This window comes from Indicator indicator, chromosome 10, assembly GCF_027791375.1.
Source record: "Indicator indicator isolate 239-I01 chromosome 10, UM_Iind_1.1, whole genome shotgun sequence".
NCBI lineage: Eukaryota > Metazoa > Chordata > Aves > Piciformes > Indicatoridae > Indicator > Indicator indicator.
The window spans coordinates 28,846,659-28,869,343 of NC_072019.1; positions in this window are offsets into that span (position 1 = coordinate 28,846,659).

A 22,685-nucleotide genomic window follows, 5' to 3' on the forward strand; every position below is an offset into this window, starting at 1 on the left:
TGTTTGTGGCTGTTTTTTCAAGAGGTGTTTTGTTAGTTTTTGTTTGTTGTTTGTTGTTTTTGTGGTGTTGATGGTGTTTGGTTTTTGTTTGTTAGTTTTGGTGGTCTTGGTATTAGTTTAGGTTTATGTTTATTGGTTGTGTGGGGTTTTTTGTTTTTTGTTGTTTGCTTGTGCCTTGGTTTTGTTTTTTGTTGTTGTTTTTGTTTGTTTTTTGTGGTTGTCTTTTTTGTGTTGTTTGTTTTTGGGTGGTTATGTTTGATTTGTGGTTTTTTTGGTTTGTGAGGGTGTGTTTTTTTTGTGGTGGTTTTTGTTGGTATGTTTAGTGTGTGGGATTTTTTGTTGTGGCTTGGTTTGTGGTTGTTGTTGTGTTGTTTTTTGTTTGTTGTGCTGGTGTTGGTGGTGTTTTTGGGTGTGTGTGGGTTGGTGTTGTTGTAGTTTATTTTGTTTTTATGTATTGGTTGAGTGGTTTTTTTGTGGTGTTTTGGAGTTTTGGGGAGTTTGTGTTTTGTGTTTTTGTTGTAGTTGTGTGGGTGGTTTTTTGTTGATGTTTGTGGTGGTGCTTTGGTGTGTTGTTTTTTTGGCTTGTATTTGTGGTGTGTGGTTGTTGTGGGTTGTTGATTTGGTGTGTTTGGGTTTTTGTTTTGTTTGAATTGTGTGGTTGGTGTTTGATTTCCGTGTTGATTTGTTTTGTGGTCTTGTAATGGTGTTTTGGTTTTGTTTGTTTTGTTTGTGTGTTGTCCATGATTTGGCTTTGTTTGTTGGTGTGATGTGTATGTTTTTCTGTGTGGTGTGTTGTTGTTGGTTGTTTTTTGTTTGGGTTGTGTGGTTTTTTTTTGTGATGTTGTGTGTGTGAGTGCTTGTTTTCGTTTTTGCTGGTTTTTGGGTGATTGTTGGAGTTGTGTTTATTTGGGTGTTGGGTGTTTGTGGTGTTGGTTGCGTTGTTTTATTGTGTGTGGGTTTGGTTGTTGTTTGGTGTGTTTGGTTGGTTTGTTGGTTGTTTTGTGTTTGTTATGTTGTGTGGTGCTTTGTTGTGTTTTTTGGGTTTGGTTTGTGTCGTTAACTGCTGTATCGTAAGCTTCTCTGTTTTGTGTTTTTTTGTGTGTGTTATGCTGTGTCTTTCTGGTTCGTTTGGTTGTGCTGTATCTGTTGTACCGGTCTTGTTGGTCTTTGTTGGTTTGGTGTTTTTGGTTTTCGTTTGTTCGTTGTTTGGTGCTGTGCTGTTTTTTCTTGGTGTGTGTGTTCTGGATTTTCGTTGGCGTGTTTTTGTATTTAGTAGCGTTTGTTTTATGTCCATTCGTGTTCATTTGGTCGTTTGTAAGTGATGTATTCTTGTTCGTGCGTAACTGTTTGTTGGTGATTTGGTGTGTGTTCTGTGGCCTTCTCTTCTGTTTGTTTTGGTTGAAGTGTTGGTTGGTTGCTTGTGTGTTTGTTTGTGTTGTTGCGTTGTTGTTTGTGTTGTGCTGCATGTGGTGTTTGCAGTGCTGTTTGTTTGGTTCTGTCGTTTTTTGTAGGTTGTGAAGTGTTAGTTTTGTAGTTGTTAGTGACTAATCGTTTTTTCTGGGGTGTTTGCTGATCTTGTGTTGGTCTCATGATTGTGTTGCTTTTGGGTGTTGTTTCGTGGTTAATTTGTTGTGTGTTTGTAGTATTGTATTTTTCGTTTTTGTTCTTGTTGTTGTGGTGTTATATTTTTTTGTTGATGTCGTGTGTTCTGTAGTGTGTTGTACTTGTTTGTGTTGGTTGTTTTTTTTGCTTGTAATGTGGATTTTTTTTGGTTTCTTGTGTTCTTTGTTTTGTTTGTGTTGGTGTTTTGGTTGGTTTTCTGTTTGTTGTTTGTATTGTTAACGTTGTGTTGTTTTGATGTTCTTGTTATATGTTTGTGTTTTGTTGTTCGTGATGTCTTTGAGTCCTTGTTAATTTGGGTTTGCTTTGTAAGGTTTATGGTTTGTCTGTCTTGTATGTTGGTGTCCTGGGTATTTGGTGGTTTTGTCTGTTAGGTGTTGTTTTTATGTCAAGGGTTTTCTTGGTTTTTTTTTATGTGGCTTTGTGTGTGTTTGTTAGTTTTTGTGTTTCGCTATGTTGTGGTTTGTGTGTATGCTTGGGGGTTCGGTTTGTTGTCTTTTGTTGTTTGTTGCTCTGAATCCTCTTTGTTGTTGCTGTAGTTTTCTGTTGTATCTGTCTTTTGGTGCGGTGCTTTTGTGTGTTGTTCTGATTTCTTTATTGCTTTGATCTTTGATGTGTTTTTTATGTTGCGTTTCTCTGGTGTATGGTTTTATTGTAGTGGTGTTGCTGTGGTATCTTTTGTTGCTTGAGTGAAGTGTGTGTGTTTTGGTCTTTGCTTTACATTGTGTCTGGTGGTTGTGCTGTGCTTGTTGGCTAGGGTTGTTGTTTTTCTTTGATTCGTTGTGTTGTTTTTGTGTGTTGCGTTTTTGTTTGTTGTGGTGTGTTTGCATGGTGTTGTGTTGTCTTGTGTGAGCTTTGTTGTGTCTGGTGTGTCTTTGGCTCTAATGTTGTTTGTGGTTGGATTGTGTTTTTGCTTTGTGTTTGTTTTGGTATGCTTGATGGTTTTTTTGTTGTGTTGGTGGTGTTTGTTTTGGTTTTTTGCTGTGGAATTTTGGATGTGGCTTGTTGTGTTGTGTTGTTGGTGGTCTGTTTGGTTTGTTATTATGTTGTGGATCTGGTTTTTTGTGTTATGTGGGTTGTAGTGTGCTTTGGTTATGGTGTTGCTTGTTTGACGGTGTTGTTTGTCTTGTTTGGTTTTATTGTGTTGTTAATGTGGTGTGGATTGGTTGATTTTGCTTTTTTAATGTAATGCTTTTTTGTTGTGGTGATGTGTTATTGTTTTTTGTGATGTTTGTGTTTTCTGTGTTGTTCTTTTTTGAGCATGTGTTGCTGTTTGTTTTGTTTGCTTTTGTTTTCTGTGTTCTGGGTTGTTTTTGTTTCTTGGTAGTTGATTTTGGTGTAATGTGAGTTTGTTGTTTCTTTGCTTGTTTTTTTTTTGTATTCTGTTGTTTGTGTGTGTTTTTGTTGCTGTTTGTTGGTTTTGCTTCATGTTTTTGGTGATGTGGTTTGTGCTTTTTTAATGTTTGGTTTGTGTGTCTGGGTGTTGTTTTGATGTGGATGTTTTGCTGTCTGTTTGTCTATTTGTACCTTTTTTTGTGTTTGTTGTGTTTGTTCTCTGTGTGTTGGTGGGTTTGATGCTTTTGTTTTGGTTGGTGTGTTGTGTGTGTTGTTGGTTGTTGTGTTCTGTTGTTGTTGTTATGTTGTTTTTTGTTGATGTTTTCTTTTCGTGGCTGTTTGGTTTGTGTTGTGTTTTGTGTTATTTTGTGTTTTGTTTCTTTTGCTTTGTTTTTTTAGTTTGTTTTTGTGTTGTGTTATGTTGTTTTTGTTTGTTGGTGTTGTTTGTTTATTGTGTTTTGTTGGTCTTTGGTGTTTTGTGTGTGTGTTGTTTTTGTTGTGTTTGGTTTATTGTTTTTTGTTTTTGTGTGGTTGTGGTTTTTTTTTGTGTGGTTGTTTTTTTGTTTTTTGTGTTTGTTGTTGTTGTTTTTTTTTTTTTGTTGCTGTTTGTGGCTTTTTTCTTTTTTTTTTTGCTTTGTTGTTTTGTGTATTGGGGTGGGTTTTTTTTTGTGTTTTGTTATGTTGTTTTGGTTTTGTTTTTTGTGTTTAGTTGTTGTTGTTTGTTTTGTTTATGTGTGTTTGTTGATGTTTTTTTTTTGTGGTTTTGTGTGTTTTGTTGCTGGTTGTGTTTTTTGTATGTTTTGTTGCTGTTGTGTTTTTTGGTGTTTTGGTCTTGTTTTTTGTTTGTGTTTGTGTGTTTTTGTTTTGTGTTGTGTTGTTGTTTCTTGTTTTTTGCTTGTGTGTTTTTGTTGGTTTGTTTGTTTTTGTTGTTGTTTTGTGTTGTGTGGTGTTTTGATTTTGTTTTTTTTGTTGTTGTTTTGTGTTTGTGTGTGTTGTGTGTTCTGCTAGTTTGCTTGGTGTTTTGTGTTTTGTTTGTGTCTTGTTTTTTTGTTTTTGTTTGTGTTTGTGTGTGTTTTGTTGTTTTTGTTGTGTTTTGTGTGTTAGTGTGTTTGTGTGTTTTGTCTTTTGTGTGTATTTTTGTTGTTTTGTTTGCTTTTGTTGTCAGTTTTTGTTGTTTTTGTTTGTTTGTGTTTTGTGTTGTTTGGTTGTTTGTTTGGGTGGGTGTTGTGTCTGGTGTTTTTGTGTTTGTTGGTTTGTGTTTGTTTTTTTTGTTGTTGTTTTTTGTGTTTGTGTGTTGTTTGGTTGTTTTTGTTGGTTGTTTGTGTGTTTGTTGGGCTGTTGTGTTTTGTTTTTTGTGTTTTTTTGTGGTTTTTTTTGGTGGTTTTGTTTGTTTTGTGTGTGTGTTTCTTTGTGTTGTTGTGGTGGTTTGTGTGTGGGTGGTTGTGTTGTTTTGTGGTGTTTTGTGTTGTTTTGTTTTGGTTGTGTGTGTTTTTTTGTGCTGTTGTGGGTTTTTTTTTTTTTTGTGTTGGCTTTTGTGTTGTCTGGTTGTGTTTGTATTTGTGTGTGTATTTTTTTTTGTTTGGTGTTTTGTGTGTTGTTGTGGTGTTTGGTTGTTTTTGTGTTGTGTGTTTGTTGTTTTGGTTGGGTTCGTGTGTTTGGTTTATGTTGTTTTGTGTGTGTTTTGTGGTGTTGTTGTGTTGTTTTTCGTGTTGTTTGTGTTTTTTGTCGTGGTGTGGTTGTTGGTGTGGTTGTTTTTGTGGTTTTTGGGTGGTTGGGTGTTTGGTTGTTTGGTGTTTGCATTTTTTGGTTGTTTTTTTGTGTTTTGGTGGTGTTGTTTGTGTTGTGGTGGTGCTGGTGTTTGTTTTGGGTTTTTGTTGTTGTTTTTGTGTTTGTTGTGTGTTGGTGGTTATTTTGTGGTCTTGTTGTTGTGTTTTTGGTGGTTGTTTGTTGGTTTGTTTTGTGTGTTTGTTTTGTGGGTGTTTTTTTGTTGTTTGTTTTTTTTTTTTTGGTTGTGGGGTTGTGTTGTGTGGTGTTTTTTTTTGTTGTTTGTTTTTGTGTTGTTTTGGTTTGGTTTTGTTGTTGTGGATTGTTTGTTGTTTGTGTTGTTGTTTGTTTGGTTATGTGTGTGTGTTTGTTTGGTGTTTGGTGTTTTTGTGTTTTGTTTGGTTTTTGTTGTTGGGTGTGTGTTTTTGTTGTGGTGTTTTGATTGTTTGTTTTTTGGTTTTGTGGTTGTTGTTGTGGTTTGTGTTGTTTGTTGCTTTTTTTGTTGTATTTTGTGTTGTTTGTGGTTTGTTGTTTGGTTGTGTTTTGGTAGTGTGTTGTTTTGTGTTTTGTGTTTTTGTCCTTTGTGTTTTTGTTTTTTTGTGTGGTTTTGTTCTTTTTGGTGGTGTTTGTTTTTTGTGTTGTTGTGGTTTTTTTGTGGTTGTTTGGTTATGTGTTTTGTGTTTGCTGTTTGTTGATGTTGTTGGTTGTTTTTTGCGTGTTTTTGTGGTTTTGTTTTTTTTTTGGTTGTTGTTGTGTTTTTTGTGGTTTGTTTTTATGTTTATTGTTTTTTGTTGTTGTTTGTTTATTTTGGTATTGGTTTGGTTTTTTGTTTTTGTTTGGATGGTGTTTGATTTTGTTTTTTTGTTGGTTTGTGTTTTGTGTGTTTGGTGTTTTTGTTTGGTGTTTTGTAGTGCTGTGTTTTGGTTGTTTGTCGTTTGTGTTGTTTTTGTTTTGGGTGGTTTGTGTTTGTTTTTGGTTTTCTGTTGTGTTGGGTGGGGTTGTGTAGTTTGCTGTTTGTTTTGGTTTTGTTGTTGTGTTCTTTTTTTTGGTTGTGTTGTAGTGTTTTTTTGTTGGTGGTTTTGTTTTTTGTTTTGTTGTGGTGTTAGGGTGACGTTTGTTTTGGTGTTTGTTTGTGTTTGGTTGATGCTTGTTGTGGTGTTGTAGTTGTGTTGGTGTGTTTAGTTTTGTTTTTGTTTGTTTTGTGTTGTGGTTTTGTTTTTGTTGTGTGGTGTTTTGTTAGGTTATTGGTTGTTAGTGGTGTTTGTGTATTTGTTTTTTGTTGTGTGGTTTTGGTTGTTGTGGTTGGGTGGTGTTGTTTTGTGTGGTTTGATTTGTTTGTTGTCTGTGTTTTTTTTCGGTGTTTTTGTGTGTTGTGTTGTTGTTTTTGTTTCGTGTTTTTGTTGTTTGTGATTGTTTTGTTGTGATCTTTGCTGTTTTTTGTGTTTTTTTGTATGTTTTGTTGTTGTGTTGTTTTTGGTGTGGTTTGGTTGTTGTTTTTTGGGAGTGTTTGTTTTTGTCTTCTTTTTTTGGTGTTGTGTTGGTGTGTTGGTTGTTTGTTATTTGTTTGGTTTGTTTTTGTTTTTGGTTTTGTTTTTGGTTGTGTTGTGGTGTTTTTGTGGTGGTTGTTTTTATGTTGGTGGTTTGGTTTTTCGTTTTGTTTGTTTGTCTGGTTGTTTTGTTATTGGTGTGTGTGGTTGTTTTTGTGTTGTGTTTGGTTTGTTGGTGGTTTTTTGTTTGTTTGTTGTTGTTGTTGTGTTGTTTTTGGTTTTGGGTGTTTGGATGTTTGTGTTTTTGTTTTTTTTTTGTGTGTTGTGTTGTTTGTTTGTTTTGATTTTGTGTTTGGTTGGTTTGTTTTGTTTTTGTGTTTGTTGGTTTTTGTTGTTTTTTTGTGGTTGTGTTGGTGGTTTGTTTGTGTGCGTTTGTTTTTTGTGTTTTTTGGATTTTTGTTGTGTTTTTTTGTTTTGTGTTGGTTTTTTGTTTGGTTGTTGTTGTGTTGTTTTGTTTGTGTTTTGTTTTGTTTTGTTGTGGGGTGTTTTTTTTTTGGTTGTTTTTGTGTTTTTTGGTTTTTTTTGTTTTGTTGTTTGTGTTTTTTTGTTTTGTGTGTGTTTGGTTTTTTGTGTGGGTGTTGTTTTGTGTGTTTGTTTGTTGTTGTGTGTTTTTGTTTTTGTTTTTGTTTTTTTTTGTGTTTTTTGGGTTTTTGTTTTGTTTTTGTTTTTTTTGATTGTTTTTGTTGTTTTTGTTTTGTTTTTTTTTTGTGGGTTGTTTTTGTTTTTTTGGTTTTTTTTGTGTTTTTTTGTTGTTTGTTTTTTTTGTTTTTTTGTTTTTGTTTTTTTTATTTTTGTTGTTTTTTTTGTTGTGGTTTTTTGTGTTTTTGGTTTGTGTTGTGTTTTTGTTTGTTGTGTTGTGTTTTGTTTTTGTGTGTTTTGTTTGTTGTGTTTTGTTTGTTTTTGTTGTTTTTGTTTTTTGTTTGTTTTTTGTGTTTGTTTTGTTTGGTTTTTTCTGTTTGTTTTTTTTTTTTGTGTTTTGTGTTGTTTTGTGTTTGTTTTGTTTGTTTTTGTTTTGTGTTGTTTTTGTGTTTTTTGTTTGTTGTTGTTTTGTTGTTTTTTTTTGTGTTTTTTTGGTTTGTTTGTTTGTGTGTTTGTGTGTTGTTTTGTTTGTTTTTGTTGTGTTGTTTTTTTGTTTGTTTTGTGGTTTGTTGTTTTTTGTGTTTTGTTTTGTTGTTTTGTGTTTTGTGGTTGTTTTTTGTTGTTTGTTTTTGTGTTGTTTTTTTGTTTGTTTGTTGTTTTGTTTGGTGTTTGTTGTGTTTTTTGTTTTTTTTTGTTTGTTTTTTGTTTTGTTTTTGTGTGTTTTGTGTTTGTTTGTTTTTTTGTTTGTTGGTTTTTGTTTGTTTTTTTGTTGTTTGTTTTTTGGTTTGTTTTGTGTTTTGTTGTTTGGTTTGTTGTTTTTTTGTGTTTTTGTGTTTTGTTGTTGGTTTTTGTTTTTTTGTTGTGGTTTTTGTTGTGTTTGTTTGGTGTGCGTTTGTTGTTTGTTTTTGTTTGTTTGTTGTTTGTTGGTGTTTGTTTTTGTGTTTGTGTGTGTTTTGTTTGGTGTTTGTTGTTTTTTGTTTTGTGTTTTGTGTGGTTTTGTTGTTTGGTTTTTTTTGTGCTTTGTTTTGTTTTTTTTTGTTTGTTGTTTGTGTGTTTGTTGTGTGTTTGGTTTGGTGTTTTTTTTGTTTGTTTGTGTTGTTTTGTTGTTTTTGTTTGTTTGGTTTTTGTTTTTGTTTTTGTGTTGTTGTTTTTTTTGTGGTTTTTTGTTTTTTGTTTGTTTGGATTTTTTGTTTGTTGTTTTGGTGTTTGTTTGTTGTTTTTGTGTGTTTTTTGTTTTGTTGTTTGTTTGTTTTGGTGTTTTTTGTTTTTGTGGTTGTGTTGTTGGTTTGTTTGTGTTTTTGTTTGTTTTTGGTTTTTTGTTGTGTTTTTGTTGTTTTGTTTTTTTTGTTTGTTTGTTTTTGTGTTTGTTGTTTTGTTTTTTGTTGTTGTTTGTGTTTTGTTTTTTGTGTGGTTGATTTTGTTTTGTTTTGTTGTTTTTGTTTTTTTTTGTTTTTTTGTGATTGGTGTTTTTTTGTTGTTGTTTTTGGTGTTGTTTTTTGTTTTGTGTTTTTTTGTTTTGTTGTTTGTTGATGTTGTGTTTGTGTTTTTTTGTGTTGTTTTTATTGTGTTGTGTTTTTTGTTTTGTTGGTGTTTTGTTGTTTTTGTGTTTTTTTGTGTTGTTTTTTGTTTTGTTGTTTGTGTTGTTTTTGTTTGTTTTTTGTTTTGTTTTGTTTTTTGTGTTTTTTTGTTTTGTTTTGTTGTTTTTGTTTTTTTGTTTTGTTTTTTTGTTGTTTTGTTGTTGTTTGTGTTGTTTGGTTGTTTTGTTTGTTTTTTGTTTTTTTTGGTTTTTTTTTTTGTTTTTGTGTGTTTTGTTTTGTGTTGTTTTTTGTGTTTTTGTTTTTGTTTTTTTGTGTTTGTTTGTTTTTTGTTTGTTTTTTTGTGTTTTGTTGTTGGTTGTTGTTTTTGTTTTTTGTTGTTGTTTGTTGTTTTTGTTTTGTTTTTTTTTTTGTTTTTGTTTGTTTTTTTTGTGGTTTTGTTTTGTTTTTTTGTTGTTGTTTGGTTGTTTTTTGTGTTTGTGTTTGTTTTGTTGTTTTTTGTGTGTTTGTTTGTTTTGTTTGTTTTGTTTGTTGTTTGTGTTTGTTTGTTTTTTTTGTTTGTTTGTTTTGTTTTGTTTTTGTTTGGTGTTGTTTTTTTGTGTTGTTTGTTTGTTTTTTTGTTTTGTTTTTTGTTGTTTGTGTGTTGTTTGTTTGTTGTTTTGTTTGGTGTTTGTTTTTGTTTTTTTGTGTTTTTGTTGTGTTGTTTTTTTTTTGTTTTTTGTTTGTTTTGTTGTTTTGTTGTTTGTTTTGTTTTGTTGTGTTTGTTTTTGTTGTGTTGTTTTGTTTGTGTGTTTGTGTTTTTTTTTTGTGTGTGTTTTTTTTTTGTGTTTGTTTTGTTTGTGGTGTTTTGTGTTTGTTTTGTTTTTTTTGTGTTTGGTGTTTGTTTTTTTGTTTTTTGGTTTTGTTTTTTTTTTTGTTGTGTTTTTTTGTGTTGTGTTTGTGTTGTTGTTTGTGTTTTGTTTTTGTTGTTTGTTTTGTTTTTTTGTTGTTGTGTGTTTTTGTTGTTTTGTGTTTTGTTTTTTGTTTGTTTGTTGTTGTTTGTTTTTTTGGTTTGTGTTTTTTTTTGTGTTTGTGTTTTGTGTTTTTTTGTGTTGTTGTTTTGTTGTTTTGTGTTGTGTTTTTGTTGTGGTTGTTGTTGTTTTGTTTGGTTGTTTGTTTTGTGTTGTTTGTTTTTGTGTTTGTGTTGTGTTTTGTGTTTGTTGTTTTGCTTTGTTTGTTTTTTTTGTTTGTGTTTGTTTTTTTGTGTGTTTTGTTGTTTTTGTGTGTTTGTTGTTTGTGTTTTGTTGTTTGTTTTTGTGTTTGTTTGTTGTTGTTTTGTTGTGTGTTTTTTTGTTTTGTTGTTTGTTGTTGTTTTGTTTTTGTTTTTTTTTGTTTTTTTTGTGTTGTTTGTTTTGTGTTTTTTGTTGTTTGTGTTGTTTTTGTTTTTGTTGTTTTTGTTGTGGTTTTGCTTTTTTTTTGTTTTGTTTTTGTTTGTTTGTTGTGTTTGTGTTTTTGTTTGTTTTTGTTGTGTTTTGTTGTGTTGTGTTTTTTTTGTTGTGTTTTTGTTTGTTGTTTTTGTGGTGTTTGTTTTTTGTTGGTTTGTTTTTTGTGTTTGTTGTTGTTTTTTGTTTTTTGTTTTTGTTGTTGTTTTTTGTTGTTTGTTTTTTGTTTGTGTGTTTTGTGTTTTTTTGTTTTTGTTTGTGTTTTTGTTTTTGTTGTTTGGTGTTGTTTTTGTTTTGTTGTTTTGTTGTGTTTTTTTGTGTGTTTGTGTTTTTGTTGTTTGTTGTTTTGGTTTGTGTTTTTGTGTTGTTTGTTGTTTTTTTTTTTGTTTGTTTTGTTTGTTTGTGTTTTTGTGTTGTGTTTTTTGTTTGTTTGTGTTTGTGGTTGTTTTGTGTGTTTGTGTTTTGTTTTGTGTTTTGTTGTGTTTGTTGTTGGTTTTGTTGTTTGTGTTTTGTTTTTGGTTGTTTGTGTTTGTTGGTGTTTGTTTGTTGTGTTGTGTTGTTTTTTGTTTTTGTTGTTTTTTGTGTTTTTGTTGTGTTGTTTTTGTGTTGTTTTGTTTTGTTTTTTGTTTTGTTGTTTTGGTGTTGTGTGTTGTGTGTTGTTTGTTGTTTTTTTGTGTTTGTTTGTGTGTTTTGTGTGTTTGTTTTGTTTTTGTTGTGTTTGTTGTTTGTGTTTGTTTTTTGTGTTGTGTTGTTTGTTTGTTTTGTTGTGTTTTTGTTTGGTTGTTTGTTTTGTGTGTTTTTGTTTTGTTGTTGTTTGTTGTTTTTTGTTTGTTTGTTGTTTTTGGTGTTGTTTTTTGTGTTGTTTGTGTTTTGTTGTTTGTGTTTTTGTTTTTGTTGTGTTTTGTTGTTTTGTGTTGTGTTTGTTGTTTGTTTGTGTTGTTTTGTTTTTTTGTGTTTGTGTTTGTTGTGTTTTTTGTTGTTGTGTTTGTGTGTTTTGTTTGTGTTTGTTTGTGTGTTGTGTTTTGTTTGTTGTTTTGTGTGTTTTGTTGTTTGTGTTTGTGTTGTGTTTTGTGTTGTTGTGTTGTGGTTGTTGTTTGTTGTGTTTTTGTTGTTTTTGTTGTTTTGTGTGTTTTTGTTGTTTTTGTTGTGTTTTGTGTTTGTTGTGTTGTTTTTTGTGTTTTTGTTGTTTTTGTTGTTGTTTGTTGTTTGTTTGTTGTGTTTGTTTTTTTTTGGTTTGTGTTTTGTTTGTGTTTGTGTTTGTTGTGTTTGTTGTTGTTTGTTGCTTTTTGTTTCTGTTTGTGTGTTGTTTGTGTTTTGTTTTTTTTGTTTGGTTTTTGTTTTGTTGTGTTGTTTGTGTGTTTTTGTTGTGTTTTGTTGTTTTGTTTTTGTTTGTTGTTTGTTGTTGTGTTTTTGTTTGTTTGTTTGTGTTTTTTTGTGTTGTTTGTTTGTTGTGTGTTGTTGTTTTTTTTGTTTTTTGTGTTGTTTTTTGTTGTTGTTTGTTTTGTTTTGTGTTGTTTTGTTTTGTTTGTTGTTTTGTTTTTGTTGTGTTTTGTGTTGTTTTTTTTGTGTGTTTGTTTGTTTGTTTGTGTTTGTTGTGTTTTTTGTTTTTGTTGTTTTGTGTTGTTTGGTGTTGTTTTTGTTGTTTTGTTGTTGTTTTTGTTTTGTTTTTGTTGTGTTTGTTTTTGTTTGTTTTTGTTGTGTTTTTTGTTGTTTTTGTTTTTGGTGTTTTTGTTTTGTTTGTTTTGTTGTTTTGTTTTTTGTGTTGTTTTTGTTTTTTTGTTGTTTTTGTTTTTTGTGTGTTTTGTTGTTTTTGTTGTGTTTGTGTTGTTTGTTGTTTTGTTTTGTGTTTTTGTTTGTTTTTTTGTTTTTGTTTTGTTGTTGTTTTTTGTGTTTGTTTGTTGTTTTTGTGTTTTTTTGTGTTTTGTTTTTTTGTTTGTTTGTTTTGTTGTTTTGTTTTGTTTTTGTGTTGTGTTTGTTTTTGTTGTTTGTGTTGTTGTTGTTTGTTGTTGTTTTTGTTGTGTTTTGTTTTTTTGTTTTTTGTTTTTTGTGTTTGTGTTGTTTTGTTTTTGTTGTTTGTTTGTGTTGTGGTTTTGTTTTTTTTTTTGTTGTTGTTTTTGTTTTTTTTGTTGTTTTTGTGTTGTTGTTGTGTTTTTGTTTGTTTGTTTTTTTTGTTTTGTGTTTGTTGGTTTTTGTTTGTGTTTTGTGTTTTTGTTGTTTTGTTGTTTTTGTTTTGTTTTGTTTGTGTTTGTTTTTTTGTTGTTGTTTTGTTGTGTTTGTTTTTTGTTTGTTTTGTTTGTGTTTTGTGTGTTGTTTGTTTTTGTTGTTGTTGTGGTTTTGTGTTTTTTGTGTTTGTTTTTGTGTTTTGTTTTTTTGTTTTTTGTGTTTGTGTGTTTTGTTGTGTTTTGTGTTTTTTTTTTTTTGTGTTTTTGTTTTTGTTTGTTTTTTTGTTTTGTTTGTTTTTTTTGATTTTTTTTTGTTTGTGTTTGTGTTTTTGTTGTTGTTTTGTTTGTTGTTTTGTTGTGTTTTTTGTGTTGTTGTTTTGGTTGTTGTTTTTGTTTTTTTTGTTTTTTGTGTTTTGTTTTTTTTTTGTTGTTTGTGTTTTTGTTTTTGTGTTTGTTTGGTTGTGTGTTGTTTTTTGTTGTTTTTGGTTGTGTTTGTTGGTGTTTGTTTTTGTTTGTTTGTTGTTTTGTTTTTTTGTTGTTTTGTTTTGTTTTTTGTTTGTTTTTGGTGTGTTGTTGTTTTTTGTGTTTTTTTTGTTTTTTGTTTTTTTTGTTTTTTTGTTTTTTTTTTTTTGTGTTGTGTTTTTTGTTTTTGTTTGTTTTTTTGTTTTTTGTTTTTGTTGTTTTGTTGGTTTTTTTTTTTTTTTGTGTTTGTGTTTGTTGTTTGTTTTTTTGTTTTTGTTTTGTGTTTTTGTGTTGTTGTTTTTGTGTTTTTTTTTGTTTTTTTGTGTGGTTGTTTTTTGTGTTTTTGTTTTTGTTTTTTGTGTTTTTTTTTTTTTTTTGTTGTTTTTTGTTTTTTTGTGTTTTTGTTTTGTTTGTTTGTGTTTGTTTTGTTTTTTGTGGTTTTGTTTTTGTTTGTGTGTGTTTTTTTGTTGTTTGTGTTTTGTGTGTTTTTTTTTGTTGTTTTTTTTTTTTGTGTTTGGGTTTTGTTGTTTTGTGTTTTTGTTTTTGTTTGTTTTGTTTGGTTTTTATTTGTTTTGTTGTTTGGGTTTTGTTTTTTTTGTTTGTGTTGTTTTTGTTTTGTTTTTGTTTTTTGGTTTTGTTTGTTTTTTGTTTTGTTTTTTGTTTTGTTTTTTTTTGTTTTTGTTGTTTTTGTTTTTTGTTTTGTTTTTGTTTTTTTTGTTTTGGTTGTTTTGTGTTTTTTTTTTTTGTTTTGTTGTTTTTTGTTCTTTTTTTTGGATTTGCTGTTTTTGTGTCTTTTTGTTTGGTTGTTCTGTGTTGTTTTTGTGTTGATCCTGACTGGCTGCTGTTCCCTTTTGTTTGAATCGTTTTTTGTCCTTGTGTGTGTTGTTTGTTGTCCTGTTTGTGTTTTTTGTTGCCCCGTGGTCTGTTTTGTCTATCTGTTTGTTGATATGTGTTGGTTTCGTGTGATTTGTTGTTTGTGTCTTGTTGGTTTTTGTTTTGTTGAATTGTGTTGTTTCTTTGACAGGTCCAGGAACACCTCAAGTACTTGGGGAAGGAAACATCATCTGCCAAACTGCCTAAGAAAGTTGAGTTGGTCCAAATCTAGAAATCCCAGAATCCCAGCATGGTGAGGGTTGGAAGGGACCTCTGGAGATCACCCAGTCCAACCCCACTGCTAAATCAGGGGCACCCCCAGCAGCTTGCCCAGCATCACAATGCCCATCTGGGTCTGAAAGCTCTCCAGACAAGGAGACTCCACAACCTCTCTGGGCAGCCTGCTCCAGGCCTCCAGCACCCTCACCACAAAGAACTCTCTCCTCCTGTTCAGACAGAACCTCCTGGGTTCCAGTTTGTGTCCCTTGCCCCTTGTCCTGTCCCTGGGCACCACTGAGAAGAGTCTGGCCCCATCCTCTTGCCTCCCACAGGTCCTTCAGCTCTTGCTGAGCATTGCTCAGCTCCCCTCTGGGGCTGCTCTTCTGCAGGCTCACCAGCCCCAGGGCTCTCAGCCTCTCCTCCTCACAGAGATGCTCCAGGCCCCTCAGTGTCTTTGGAACCCCCAGGAGGCTCTTCAGCAGGACTCTCCCATTAGCAGCAAATAAAGTTGGAGCCAGGTTTCTTCCTCCCTGGGCTCCTCTGAGCAGCCAAGCCCAGAGTGGAAGAGAGGAGCAATTCCCAGTTGTGTTTTGGAGCTGCTAAAAGTCAGGGTCAGTGTTCAGGCAGATGGTGCAGGGCTTTCATGCTTCCCGTGTTTCCCTCAATCCTTCTCTCTCTAAATGTGGGAATGGCCTGAGGTGCATCCCTGCAGGTCCCCTTTTTTTTTCCTGCCCTATTCTTCTAGCTCTGTTCCTGACCTTCACAAGATTTGGTAGCTGCAGAAACTCCTGCTGAAGGCAGCAGCTTCAACCCGAATGGAGGTTGGAGCCAGCTGGGGGTTGGTTTCTTCTCCTGAGGAGAAATGGGAATGGCCTCAAGTTGCTGCAGGGGTGCTTTAGGTTGGACATGAGGAACAATTTCTTCCCCAAAGTCGTTGTCAAGGCCTGGCCCAGGACAGTGGTGGAGTCCCTGTCCCTGGAGGGGTTTCAAAGCTGTGGAGATGTGGTGCTGAGTGCTGTGGTTTGGTGATTTCCTGACAGTCCTGGGTTGATGGTTGGACTCCATGATATTCCAGGTCTCTTCCAACCAAAACCATTCTGTGACTCTCTGACTCCCAGTCCTGGAGCCACATTCCTTCTCCCAGCAGTGGCCAGACCAACCATGGGGTGTCCCTGGGGGAGGACACACAGTGCTTGGTGTCCTCTTTGTGGAGACACCCCAGTGCCATGCCCTCCCTGCTGCAGGGTAAGTCCAACCTGACCAGCAGCACCTACCCAAGCAGCAGCAGCAGCATCTCTGCTTCCTCCTCTTCCAGGGCTGCAGAAAATGTTTTTGTTCCCCTGAAGCACAAAGAAGAAAAAGTCCCTTCAGGATCCCTTGATTTGTCATCTGCTGCAGCCCAGGCCAAAGCCAAAGGAGCTGCCAAGAAGAAATAACTGCAGCTTCCATGCATCAGGAGATGAATCATCCATGTTATTTTTAGCAGGTCATTAGGGCTGTCAGCAACCTTTGCAGAGTGACTTGTGGGGCTTTGGGTTGGTGTGAGCATGGCCTTTTAAAGACAACTCAACCTGGGGCTGAGACAAAGGGGCTGGGAGGGCTGGGGGTGGTAGCTCTGAGCTTGAAAATCATAGAATCCTAGAATCAGTCAGGGTTGGAAGGGACCACAAGGATCATCCAGTTCCAACCCCCCTGCCATGCCCAGGGACACCTCACACTACAGCAGGCTGGCCAGAGCCTCATCCAGCCTGGCTGCAAACACCTCCAGGGCTGGGGCCTCAACCACCTCCCTGCACAACCCATTCCAGGCTCTCACCACTCTCCTGGGGAAGAACTTCTTCCTCACCTCCACTCTCAATCTCCCCACTTCCAGCTTGATTCCATTCCCCCCAGGCCTGTCACTCCCTGACAGCCTAAAAAGTCCCTCCCCAGCTTTCTTGGAGCCCCCTTCAGATCCTGGAAGGCCACAAGAAGGTCACCTCAGAGCCTTCTCTTCTCCACACTGAACAGCCCCAACTCTCTCAGTCTGTCCTCATAGCAGAGGAGCTCCAGCCCTCTGCTCATCCTGGTGGCCCTTCTCTGGACACCTTCCAGCATCTCCAGATCCCTCTTGGAATAGAGGCTCCAGACCTGGATGCAGTACTCCAGGTGGGGTCTCAGCAGAGCTGAGCAGAGGGGGAGAATCCCCTCCCTTGCCCTGCTGGCCACACTTCTCCTGATGCAGCCCAGGCTCTGCTTGGCTTTCTGGGCTGCAAGTGCACACTGACAGCTCCTGCTGAGCTTCTCATCCCCCAGCACCCCCAAGTCCCTCTCCTCAGGGCTGCTCTCCAGCCAGTCCCTGCCCAGCCTGCATTTGTGCCTGGGAGGGGTTCAAATGAGCAGGCTTCATACAACCATGGGATCTGTTTTGGTTAGAAAAGACCTCCCAGATCATTGAGTCCAACCACCCACATAGCCATTAAGCCATCTCCCAGAGTGCCATGGCCACACCTTTCTTGAATACCCCCAGGAATGGTGACTCCACCACCTCCCTGGCCAGCCTGTTCCAATGCCTGACCACTCTTGAAGGAAAGAACTTGTTCCTAATCTCCAGCCTAACCCTCTCCTGGTGCAATTCCAGGCCATTAGTGTAACTGTCCTCCTCACCCCCAGCTCTCTTGCTTCAGAGTGGTGCAGGGAATCAAACACATGGGAGAGGAGTTACAGAAGAGAGGCTGGGAAAAGGCTCTCTTCCCACCCCATGAATATTGACCTGTCCTGGGTAGGGATGCTGCAGCCACTGGGCAGATAAAGAGAGAGTTTTCCAGCTCTGCTGTGAGGCCAGACTGAGAGAGTTGGGGTTGTTCAGCCTGGAGAACAGAAGGCTCCAGGGAGACCTTCTGGTGGCCTTTCAGCACTGATCTGAAAGCTGGGGACAGACTTTTGAGCAGGGCCTGTTGTGACAGGACAAGGGGGGATGGTTTGAACTGAAAGAAGGAGATCTAGGCTGGAGACAAGGGAGAAATACTTGGCACTGAAGGTGTTGAGACCCTGGCCCAGAGGTTGCCCAGAGAGGTGGCAGCTGCTCCATCCCTGGAAGCATTGCAGGTCAGGTTGTTTGGGGGCTCTAAGCAGCCTGCTCTGCTTGCAGCTGTCCTTGCTGACTGCAGGGGGGTTGGACTGGATGATCTTTAAAGGTCCCTTCCCACCAAACCACTCCATGATTCCATGAAGCTGTCTCCATTCACACTCTGCAGAAAGCAGAGGCAGAGTGAGCAGAGCAGGCAGAGGCTGCTGCAGCACTGGAAGCCTCCCCAGCACCAGGGCTGTGAGCAGCCTGCAGACCCAGGCAGGGCTGACATTTGTTTACAAAGGGTTTTGCAGCTGCTTGCTGAAAATAAATAGAGCTGGAGAGGTCTGCAGAGCTTTGTAAACGTCTCCCTCATGGAAAAAAAAACCTTGATTTCCTCAAGTAACCAATTTATTCTCCATAATTTCATCATCTCTGTTAACGTCCAACTGCCACAGCCATCAGGAGAAGGCTCCATGCCTCAGCTGAAGGATGCTGATGTGGGAGATCCTGCTGGGTCCCAGCTGAGCTTTCCCCATGGCCAGGGATGGTAGATAGGTGCCAGGTGGGACTCCTGGCACGTAGGCAACAGGAGCCATAAGAACCTCATGAATCCATAGAATGGTTTGGATTGGAAGGGAACTTGAAGATGACCTAGTTTCAATCCCCCTGCCATGGGCAAGGACACCTTCCACTATCCCAGATTGCTCCAGGTGTCATCCAGCCTGGCCTTGAACACCATGGAACAAGAAGTTCTCACCTGAGCTGTCTTCTTCACAACTGCTTGTTTTAATGGTTTGAACCAAAAGGTATCACAGAATTGTCTAGGTTGGAAAACACCTCTAAGATCATTGACTCCAATCCTTGACAAGTCCTTGACTAAACCATGTCCCTCAGCACCACATCTCCACAGCTTTGGACCCCTTCAGGGGTGGGGACTCAACCACTGCCTGGAGCAGGCTGGGACAGAGCTTGACAACCCTCAAGGGGAAGAAATTGTTCCTCATGTCCAACCTAAACCTCCCCTGGGGCAACCTGAGTCCATTTCCTCTTGTTCCTTGGGAGAAGAGACCAACCCACACCTGGCTCCAACCTCCTTTCAGGGAGTTGTAGAGAGCCAGAAGGTCTCTCCTCATCCTCTTCTCCAGACTGAAAAACTCCATCTTCTTTCAGCCAGATCTGTTTTCCACCTCCTCTGCCAGCTTCACTGCCAGCCCCTCTCCACCCCCTCAATGTCCTTCTTGGATTGAGGAGCCTGAAACTGAGCCTTGGGCTTGGAGAAACGTGAGATGTGTTCCACAGAGGTGGAGAGAGGGAGGTTCCACCTGTGGTAGCACAGCCAGCAGATACTGCAGTGCATGGGAAAAGGCACCCAGCAGACTCCATCCCCAGGGCCATCTGGAGCCTTGTTTATTTGGAGGTGTGCTTTTAATGGCAGTGCTGAGGAAGGAGAAGGTGGCTGTGTTTAACCACAAACCCCCAAATATTTATCTGACTCCAGAACTTTCATCTTCTCTCTGGCTCTGAGAGCTTGTCAGGAGGTTTCCTGCAGATGTTGACATCTTCTCAGGGCCCAGCTCCAAAGAGGAGCAGCTCTTTGCAGCTCCCTCTTTGCAGGGTAGAGGGAGCTCTGCCATCTGGCTTTGAGGCTCAGAGCAGGAGCAACCTGACCTGACCCCTTCTCATGCCTCTTGCTCCAAGCACCTCCTGGTGTCACTGAGGACACACATGTGGGAAGGAAAGGTACAGATCAGGTTCTGGTTCTTCATTCCCAGCGGGGTGGTGGGGTTGGCTTCAGGCACTGAGAAAGGAGCCACAGAAATCCTAGAATCACCCCCAAGTCCCTCTCCTCAGGGCTGCTCTCCAGCCAGTCCCTGCCCAGCCTGCATTTGTGCTTGGGATTGCCTTGACCCAGGGGCATGGAGACTGATGTGCCAATGACCTGGTGGGTCTGGTGGTCTCTGTGGTTGAGGAGGAGTTTGGAGACGTGCTGTGGATTTAACCTGGGCTAATGTGGGAAGAAAATGAAAGGGGCTGAGATGTCAGAGGAGATATGGTTGCCATTGTGGAAGGCAGCTGGTGGGAAAGGCAGCAGATGATGTTTATGTGCTGTGGTTGGGAGCTCCATTCTCCTCATGGAATCACAGAGTTGTTCAGGTTGGAAAAGACTCTGAGATGATGGAGTCCAACCCTTAACCCAGCACTGCCAGCTCACCACCAAACCATGGTCCTCAGCAGCACAGCTTTGAAACCCCTCCAGGGATGGGACTCCACCATCGCCCTGGGCAGCCTGGGCCAGGCCTTGACAACTGTCAAGGGTAAGAGTCTGTTCCTCATGTCCAACCTAAACCTCCCCTGGTGCCACCTGAGGCTGTTTCCTCTCGTCCTATTGCTTCTTCCTTGGGAAAAGAGACCAACCCCCACCTGGCTCCAACCTCCTTTCAGGGAGTTGTAGAGAGCAAGAAGGTCTCAGCCTCCTTTTCTCCAGGCTGAGTTCCCTCAGCTGCTCCTCACCAGCCCTGTTCTCCAGACCCTTCTCCAGCTTTGTTGCCCTTCTCTGGACACAGAAGGAGGACTGGGACCAGTCCTTTTTGCAGTGGTGCCCTGTGATAGGCCAGGGGGTAATGGGTTCAAACATGAACATCAGAAGTTCCATCCAAATGTGAGGAGGAACTTCTTGAATTTAAGCATGCTGGAGCACTGGAGCAGGCTGCCCAGAGGGCTGGAGTCTCCATCTCTGGAGACATTCCAAACCCACCTGGGTGTGTTCCTGTGTGACTTTCTCTAGGTGAACCTGCTTTGGCAGGGGGGGTGGACTTGATCTCCAGAGGTCCCTTCTGAGCCCTGCCATTCTGTGACTCTGGGGAGCCAATGTGGGGCTGGGGGCACCCTGGGGCTGGGAGGTCTCATCTGTATCAATTCCTCAACTGGAAGAAAATGCTGTTTCTTCTTTCCTCACTCAATAAAGGACCACAAAAAGCTCATTCTCAGCAGAAGTTGCAGAAGATCTATTAAATATTGACATCAATTAGCTTCTCCTGGCTCAGAGCAATGCTGCTATTAATTTAATTAGATCAAATTTAAGAGGAAACAATGTTTCACTTAATGTCCAGAATAGATGAAGAGGAGAGGAAGGTCATGGAGCTTTCCTCCTGCATGGGAAAATAAAAGAAAATAAATCACATTTTAGGCTCTGAAGAGAGAAACTATTTCAGATGGTGGCTGAAACTGCCCTTCTGGTGTGGTTCCCTACATCTCAACCACCTGATGGGGACCTCTGCTCCCAAGACAAGGACAGCATCCACCTCATCACACAAGTGGCAACTGCTCATGGATGGGTGAAGCCAGAGAGAAAGGAAGATGTAGAGCACCCACACCCCAACTGCTCATGGATGGGTGAAGCCAGAGAGAAAGGAAGATGTAGAGCACCCACACCACAACTGTCCAGGGATGGGTGAAGCCAGAGAGAAAGGAAGATGTAGAGCACCCACACCCCAACTGTCCATGGATGGGTGAAGCCAGAGAGAAAGGAAGATGTAGAGCACCCACACCCCAACTGTCCAGGGATGGGTGAAGCCAGAGAGAAAGGAAGATGTAGAGCACCCACACCCCAACTGTCCAGGGATGGGTGAAGCCAGAGAGAAAGGAAGATGTAGAGCATCCACACCCCAACTGCTCATGGATGGGTGAAGCCAGAGAGAAAGGAAGATGTAGAGCACCCACACCCCAACTGCTCATGGATGGGTGAAGCCAGAGAGAAAGGAAGATGTAGAGCACCCACACCCCAACTGTCCAGGGATGGGTGAAGCCAGAGAGAAAGGAAGATGTAGAGCACCCACACCCCAACTGTCCAGGGATGGGTGAAGCCAGAGAGAAAGGAAGATGCAGAGCACCCACACCCCAACTGTCCAGGGATGGGTGAAGCCAGAGAGAAAGGAAGATGCAGAGCACCCACACCCCAACTGTCCAGGGATGGGTGAAGCCAGAGAGAAAGGAAGATGTAGAGCACCCACACCCCAACTGCTCATGGATGGGTGAAGCCAGAGAGAAAGGAAGATGTAGAGCACCCACACCCCAACTGTCCAGGGATGGGTGAAGCCAGAGAGAAAGGAAGATGTAGAGCACCCACACCCCAACTGTCCAGGGATGGGTGAAGCCAGAGAGAAAGGAAGATGTAGAGCACCCACACCCCAACTGTCCAGGGATGGGTGAAGCCAGAGAGAAAGGAAGATGCAGAGCACCCACACCCCAACTGTCCAGGGATGGGTGAAGCCAGAGAGAACTTATCAGTTCCCTCATGCCAAGATCTTCTTTGTTTCCATACAAGGTCTGGCAAAGTCTTCACCCCACCACAACATCCAGCCTCTCATCCTGGCTCTGCAGCACCACACCCTTGGATGCTCTGTGAACAGGATCCTCTTCTCCTCCACCTTGGAAAGCCACCAGGCAGCAGTGGAGAAGAGCAGCCTGAGAGAAGTTCTTCTCCATGCTCAGCCAGAGCTAAAGGGCCAGGGGCAAGAGGACTCTTCTCAGTGCTACCCCAAAAGGGCACAACAAGGAGGTTCCACCTGAACAGGAAGAGAAACTTCTTTGGTGTGAGGGTGCTGGAGCCCTGGAGCAGGCTGCCCAGAGAGGTTGTGGAGTCTCCTTCTCTGGAGAGATTCCAAACCTGGGATGTGCAGGGGGCTCTGAAGCTCCTCAAGTCCAATCCTACCCCTGGAGCTAAGGAGCCAGGTGAGCTTGAACAGACTCCTTGTCCCCGTCACAGCCTGCCCAGAGACCCAGCCCAGTGTTTTGATTCCCACATCTCCATAAAACAACTCCATAAATGTTCTTTTCACTTGAAACCATTTATTTGATCAATATTGAGCAAATATTGGCTCCTCTACAGCTGGGTTTGTTCAACAAACAGAACCAGCCTGGGCTGGTGTGACCTGGTCCTCCAGCAGATGGTTCAAGGTAATCTCCAGGGGTTTCATGGGGAACACAGCCCACAGACACAGACCTGGCATGGTCCTGGGCTTGGTGGTGCTGGCATGGAGGAGAGGTGGTCCCCTGAACCCACAGCAAAGGGTAGGCTTGGGCTGGTGCTGCTGGAGAGGGGAGGTGTTGGGCAGATGGGATGGTGGGGAGCTGGGATGCTGGGAAGGGGGGTGCTGGGGAAATGGCTTGCTGGGAAGTGGGATAATGGGGGGTGAGATGCTGGAGAGGTGGGATGTTGGGGAGGTGGGATGTTGGGAAGTGGGAAATTGGGGAGGTGGGATGTTGGGGAGGTGGGATGTTGGGGCGGTGGGATGTTGGGGAGATGGGATATTGGGAAGTGGGAAATTGGGGAGGTGGGATGTTGGGGAAGTGGGATGCTGGGGAGGTGGGGTATTGGGGGAGATGGGATATTGGGGAAGTGGGATGCTGGGGAGATGGGATGTTGGGGAAGTGGGATGCTGAGGAGGTGGGATGTTGGGGAAGTGGGATGCTGAGGAGGTGGGATGTTGGGGAGGTGGGATGTTGGGGAGGTGGGATGTTGGGGAAGTGGGATGCTGAGGAGGTGGGATGTTGGGGAAGTGGGATGCTGGGGAGGTGGGATGTTGGGGAGGTGGGATGCTGGGGAGGTGGGGTGTTGGGGGAGATGGGATATTGGGAAGTGGGATGCTGGGGAGGTGGGATGTTGGGGGAGATGGGATGTTGGGGGAGATGGGATATTGGGGAAGTGGGATGCTGAGGAGGTGGGATGTTGGGGAAGTGGGATGTTGGGGAGGTGGGGTGTTGGGGGAGATGGGATATTGGGGAAGTGGGATGCTGGGGAGGTGGGATGTTGGGGGAGATGGGATGTTGGGGGAGATGGGATATTGGGGAAGTAGGATGCTGGGGAGGTGGGATGTTGGGGGAGATGGGATATTGGGGAAGTGGGATGCTGGGGAGGTGGGATGTTGGGGAGGTGGGATGTTGGGGAGGTGGGATGTTGGGGAGGTGGGGTGTTGGGGGAGATGGGATACTGGGGAAGTGGGATGCTGGGGAGGTGGGATGCTGGGGAGGTGGGGTGTTGGGGGAGATGGGATGTTGGGGAAGTGGGATGCTGGGGAGATGGGGAGGTGGGATGAGGTTCATAGGGGTCTGGAAGG